The sequence below is a fragment of the Onychomys torridus genome, chromosome 1 (assembly GCF_903995425.1).
Source record: "Onychomys torridus chromosome 1, mOncTor1.1, whole genome shotgun sequence".
In the NCBI taxonomy this organism is placed as follows: domain Eukaryota; kingdom Metazoa; phylum Chordata; class Mammalia; order Rodentia; family Cricetidae; genus Onychomys; species Onychomys torridus.
This window is the reverse complement of record NC_050443.1, coordinates 150485884-150491830: the sequence shown is the minus strand read 5'-3', so window position 1 is coordinate 150491830 and position 5947 is coordinate 150485884.

Here is a 5947-nt window from a genome sequence, read left to right as displayed (position 1 = left end):
GTGCCAGGGATGAGTCGGGCTCCTCATTCTGTGTGGGACGGGGTTCTCCTTGCAAGTGGGTGCTGGAAGAGCCAGTCATGTCTTACCTTGTGGCCCATTTTCTCCAACCATTTACATTCTCCTGTGTTTTTCAAGAATTAATTGTCAAGAGAAAAGTCTCTGGGCACAACATCCATGGGAGGAAGAAGAAACAGGTTGGAAAGCTTTCAGATTGCAGCAGAGACATAAGGCAGCTGTGAAAACAGATGAGGGAGGTATGATGGAATAGGAAGGTCCCTAGACCACATCATCTTGAGACAGTCTGATGAAATCCAGAAAGGATCCTTAGCAAACTACTCTGGTGAAGGAGTCTGTGTTGGTCAGGAATGACCCGGTCCTAATGTTTCTGCTGTGTTTACTCCTTGTCTGGACATCCTAGGGGAAAGTGTGAACTTATGACAGATGCGTTAGAACTACTGGTGCTCTTGGGAGCAGTTCCTCTTAAAGGAGGTGTGAGGGGCCTCCCCTCTATGGACACTCAAGGAGTTGATAACCTTGGCTCTCAGCTCCAGGGTCTGTGTTACTGGGATCAAAACTTATTTGTGCCACTTAGGATCTGTATGATCCTTGGTAAGGTGCTTAATTTCTCTAAGCTGTAGTAAGTCCTCTCCTCTCTTTTACTCACTCTCCTCCCTCTCTCCTCTCTTTTCTCCTCCCTTCCATTTCCCCTTGTTTTCCCCCTATCCTTTTCCCCCTTTTCCCCTTCCCTCTACTTCCATTTTTTCCTTTTTCCAGAGTTTCACTATGTAGCTCAGGTTGCTCTTTAATTCTTCACTGTGTAGCTTAGGCTGGCCTCAAACTGATTACCTTCCTGCCTTAGCCTCCTGAATATTCCTGAATACTTGGGTTAGAGTGCATATGTTTACCACCATGTGGATGAGAGGGTATTTTCATATTTGAATTCACTTGTTTATTTGGGAGGATATAAGTGAAGAACTTAATTTTTTATAAGTCACTTCTTGATTATGACTCTCCTCTGATATTTAACTAAAATGAACTCCATGTTTTCTCAGGGAAAATTAGACAGAGTGCATTGAAAACAGTGTTCTGGATCCAGAATTGTGTCTGAACTCATGAGTAGAGCTGGCCAGACAGGAGATGGCTTTTTGACCAGTCTATTGATTATACTCAAAGATTTAGATGTGGCAAACCAAAGCCAGGCTTCAAGACAAGCTATTTAATTATATTGAGATATTCTCTCTCATTATCTTCCATTTTAAGCCATCCTAAATTACATTAAGTATTTCTTTATCTAATTAAGCATAGGACTTTAAGAATAATGTAATCTTCCTTAATGACCTCAGGGCTATCACTGTGGCCATTAATTATTACTCCAGGATATATAGGGCAAAACCTTTGGAATTTAAAAACTTTGAGATGCTTTGTCTCCTAGTTAATTGAACTACCTACCCATTCAAGACTCTGTGTGTGTGTGTGTGTGTGTGTGTGTGTGTGTGTGTATACACACACACATATATTAAATATTAGGGTTTTTTCTTCTTTCTGTTGCCAGTTCGTAAAGCAATGTGCTCCTCTCTACTCTCCCAGCTCCAGGACTGGTGGCTTCATGGCATACTGTATGCTGTGTACACTTTCTGTGAAGCAAGGCAAAGGATGTTCACGACCACAGTTGAAGTCTGAGAGACCTTGCCTGAAGTTGAAGAGTATCTCTAGGACAGCAGTTCTCAACCTGTAGGCCACAACACTTTTGGGGGGTGGAACCGCCCTTTCACGGGTCACATATCCATATTCTGATATAGCAAATACTTACATTACAATTCATAACAATAGCAAAATTACAGTTTTGAAGTAGCAATGAAAATAATTCTATGGTTGGGTTCATCACAACATGTATTAAAGGTTTGCAGCATTAGGAAGGTTGAGAACCAACTGTTCTAGGGTGAAGTTCTAAGCATGGGTTTCAGCCTTAAGTAATTCTTTAGTCTTTGGTATTATTTAACTTTTCTAAGACTCATTTCTACATTGATAAAACAGAAACTTGGGAAAATAGGGACTGAAATCTGAGCGGAGCGTATCGCATGGTGTCAGTAGTCAGATTCTCTTGTAAAAAAATTGAATTTGCAGGCTTAGTAAAGTAGACGAGCAAACTAGTTAGCCTCCCTCCACACACTTTCTGTTTCTTTGTATTAGTGGGTGAGACTATTGGTTTGTAGCACTGCGATGTGTGGATGGAATTAGTGAGGGAAGTTCCTCTTGTGTGCCTGTCATCCAGTGGAAAGAGCCTTACTACTGTAGGTTGATTTTCTTCAATTGACTGAAATCCTATCAGCAAGATTGAATGACAAAAGACCTCAGAATTCCCCAGGCTATTAAAAAGCATCATAGTGTCATTAGCTAAATGGGCCACTGGATGTCACACTTGATCTGAGTTATTATAGATAAACTCTCCAGTACACAGGGCTTTAACAGTTACAGGCCTTTAGGCCTTGAGACATTAGTGATTTTTGAGGCTGGAGTTTGAAAGGTTTTATTTTGCACCTGCTTTATTTGCCTTTGTTTTAATGAAACTTAAATGCATTTAGAGAAAAGATGTATTCTTCAGTCAGTCCGTGGTGTGGAGTAAAGCATTACAGAGAGGCCATGCGATCATGAACTATTAAGAACTTTCTAGCAGGAGTTAGGGAAATGGTTGTGTTTAAGAGCATGTACTGCTTTTCCAGAAGGACTAGAGTTTGGTTTCCAGCACCTACATCAGGAAGCTCGCAACCACCTACAGAATACAGATGTAGGCATATCCAACACCTCTGGCCTCTGGGGACACCAGAAATCAGTTGTACATAGCTCCTCCCACATAATTTAAAAACATCTACTAAATCTTTAAAAAAAAAAAAAAGGCTAAGAAGTAAGTGAAGAATGCAAAGCTGCCTGTATGTACTTTGGTGAGGAAGAAGGATCTAGATAAGGAGATACAGATGCCACTGCAAAGAAAGAGAAGAGGAGCCTCAGAAATTCCCGGAGTGATGGGACAGTGAAGCGTGTGCAGAAACAGATGGGCAAACAAGGCAAGCACAGTGCCAGCCACGGGACTCCACGGCGGGGCGGGTGGGGAAGTTCATCCAAAAGTACTATTTTGACTTATCTTATTGGGTTTTTGTATAGCTTTATTATTTCATTTTATTCTTCTTCCTGCATTCATCTAATTTTGATTATAAGTGGTTTCATTATTGGGAAATCTTTTTCATTTTTCTTTCATTTCTTGTTCTGTACTCTGCCATTTTTCTAGTATTTTTGCATTCTCCTTTTCTCTTTTTTTAATTTAACCCTTCTTCTCCTCTAGTTTTCACCTTTCCCAGTTGCTCTCCTTCACCTCATTTTTAAAATTATTTCCACACCTCTAAGTAATAAACTTCATAGTGCACTCTACATTACCTCACCATTTTCTGTTTATGTTCATTGGTGGCTTACTTGTAGTTTTAAATCAATTTCAAGACTATTCTATATCTTGTAGGGTTTAGTGTTGCTTTTTGAATGGTATTAGAGATTGAACCTTAAGTCACTACAAAGATACTCAAGTTAACATGGATGAGACACCCACAAACCAATGGCTGTACAAATAGCAACATGTAAGCCCAAGAAACACGAAAGAGCAAAGTCACATGGTATAGAAAAGGAAGCTGTGCAGATATTCTAGTATGTGATGAAACAGACTTCAAATAAAATGTAGAAGGGTCAAAGAAAGACACAATAGGCTAATGAAAAGAACAATTCATCAAGATATATCAATTATAAAAATATGTGCATCAAATGTTTGGGCTCTCAATTTTATAACATACAGTAATGGGCATAAAAGGTCATATAAATTCTGATACAATAAAAGTGGCTTATTTCAACACTCAAGTCTTATCTTCAGATAACTCAGATCAGCTAAAAATCAGTGAACAAATTTCAGAGGTAAAGTAAGCCACCAATTAAATGAACTTGGCATGTATTTACAGAATATTCTTTGCATTTTTGAGATTTAAAATAACTTCTTGTATTATATTTTATCATAGTAGAATAAAACTCAAGTGGAAAGACAAACAACAGAAACTATGACCAAGTTGGTTTCATTTCAAGAATGCAAGAATGGTTCAATATACCCAAATGAATGTGTATGTGAAGTACAATAAACTTAAAGGCAGAAATCAAATGGTCATATCAATCGATGCACAAAATGCCATTTGGGAAATTTCAGCACCCCTTCAGAATAAAAGCCCTGAAGGAAATAGGAATGGAAAGAACATAATCTGAACCTAATAAATACTATTTATGACCATTCTATAGCCAATATTATACTAAACAGGGGAGAATGGAATGCAGTTCCTCAGATAAGACAAGGGTGCCTACTCCATCTGCTGCTGTCTAATGTTGGGTTTGAAGCATTATCTGGATGAAGAACAAAAGGAATAGATGAAAGGAATACAGATAGGAAAGGAAGGAATCAAATTATTTGTTTGCAAAGGGTCTGATCCTATACTGCAAACCCAGAGGTGGTCTGCAAAGTCTTGGATTTGATGAACATTTTCAGCAAAGTAGAAAGATACAAAAATAAGACATAAAAAAGAGGGCCTTTTTTTATATGCCAATAACAAATCTGCTAAGAAAAAAAATCAGAAAAGGCCATCAAATTCTCAACAGCCTAAAAAACTAAAAATTCCTAGAAATAAAGGAGTAAAAGATTTCTATGGTGAACACTTAAAATTGCTGAAGACACTAGAAGGCAGAAAGACCTGGCATGATCATGGATCAGTAGAATTAATAATACAGATTCAACAGATCTGCATCAAAAACCCAATGGCATTTCTTACAGAACTTGGAAAAAAAAAAAAAACAAACCTCCCAAGTTCACATAGAAGCACAAAAGACCCCAAGTAGCAAGGCAATCCTAAGCAGAGAAAGCACATCTGGAGGGAATGATGAGATCTAATCTCAGACGATCTTAAAGAATTGTAGTAATAAACCAGCATGGCCTGGGCATGAAAACAGAGGCATAGGCCAGTGTAGTAGAATGGAGGGTCTACACAGCTGTCATAATTCAATGTCTGGTACAGGTACACAATGATGTCAAAGGTACACACTGGAAAAAAGATATCCTCTTTGAAAGCTGGTGCTGAAGAAAGTGGCTATGCACATATAAAATAGTAAAATGGATTCATGTCTCTCATCCTGCATAGAGATCAATTCTAAGTGAATCAAAGATCTGAAAAATGCAAAATCCTTGAAGATCCTGGTATAAGCATAAACTTTCTGAAAAGGTCTCTTGTAACACAGGAAATAATCCCAAGCCACATAGGAACATGTAAAATTAAAAAAGTTTCTGCCCAGCAAAGGAAACCCCAAGCAAAGAGATGCTGTACAGAATGGAGGAAAGATTTGCTAAGAACCTATCTGATGAGGGATTAATACAAAATTTCTGATATTAAATATCATACACATGCTGAATCTTCCAAGTAATACATAAGCTGATGCAATGAACAGACAGTTCTCAACCGTTGAATAATATTTGCAAAAAACCTCCCAAATTCTTAGCTATCATAGAAATACAGATTAGAATTATCTTGAGAGTCCATTTCACCCCTGCTCTGGATGATTGATTGATAAATAAAATGATGATTGGCCAGTAGCCAGGTAGGAAGGATAGGGTAGGTGGGACAAGGAGGAGAAGAATTCTGGGAGGTGGAAGGCTGAGGCAGAGAGACGCTGCCAGTTGCTGCCATGACAAGCAAGATGTAAGGTACAGGTAAGCCACGAGCCACGTGGGATAATTTGAGATATAGGACTAGATAGTAAGCCATTAGGCCAAACAGTTTAAATAATATTAGCGTCTGTGTGTTTATTTTATAAGTGGGCTGCCAGACTGCCGGGGCTTGGCAAGAGCTGGAGAGAAGCTCTCCTGTTAGAATGTCTA